The 937-nt window shown below is 39.3% G+C and overlaps 1 pseudogene; it reads left to right on the plus strand.

Annotated features, from left to right (window-relative positions):
• Window positions 1-455: 455 nt before the first annotated feature.
• LOC132601066 (5S ribosomal RNA) lies at window positions 456-575 on the plus strand (annotated as a pseudogene).
• Window positions 576-937: the final 362 nt, after the last annotated feature.

Raw genomic sequence — 937 nt, forward strand, 5'->3', positions numbered from 1 at the left:
GCATTATGTTAGGCCAGACTAGTAGACGGTGGGAAGACAAGGATGAAGAGCACACTTCACTCTATAGCCTATCAGATCAGGCTAAGGACCGATCGGCTACAGGAATACGTGTTCTTTTTGGAACTTCCTATGTGCACATGTATTTATTTTAGGGTAATACTGAATAGTGATGAGCGAAAATCCTAAAGGGGATCAGTGACTTAAAGTATTTGGAAGTAACTGCGGTCAAGATGCCTTCACCGCCATTGGGAATCTTGAAAGCTAGGATGAAAAGTAGTCATACATGCAGATTGAAGGTGATTATTGAGTATTTCAAAGGCCAAAATAGCATTTGCTTAGTCGGACGAGTAAGAGATCCTTTCTAATTCGGAGGGAGATGCATTACGAGAATGTTTTGGAATCTGTTAACACTTCAACTTGCTTTAGGTTATGTGAGGAAGGTCACGCAGTAAGGTGTATGCGATTATACCAGCACTAACGCACCGGATCCCATTAGAACTCCAAGGTTAAGCGTGCTGGGGTGAGAGAAATACTAGGATGGGTGACCCTCTGGGAAGTTTATTAAGAGTCCTACAAATTCAGACATAAGAGATAGATGAGAAGCTAGAGTAGCCTAAGGGAAATTGGAGTATGCGGAGTGGTTAGAAACGATAATAGGTCGTGAAGGATGAGGCGGACTAGACCGGCAAAGAGAAAAAACAAAGTGCATCACAGCTCTAGAATTAGGATGAGTTCGAATAGTATTGGGAAGTACTTTGTAAGCGAGGCGTTAGTAAACACACACACACACATACACACACACACACACACACACACACACACACACACACACACACATATATATATATATATATATATATATATATATATATATATATATATATATATATATATATATATATATGTATATATTTATGTGTATGACATCCCATATGTG

This window comes from Lycium barbarum, chromosome 6 (genome assembly GCF_019175385.1).
Source record: "Lycium barbarum isolate Lr01 chromosome 6, ASM1917538v2, whole genome shotgun sequence".
Lineage (NCBI taxonomy): Eukaryota > Viridiplantae > Streptophyta > Magnoliopsida > Solanales > Solanaceae > Lycium > Lycium barbarum.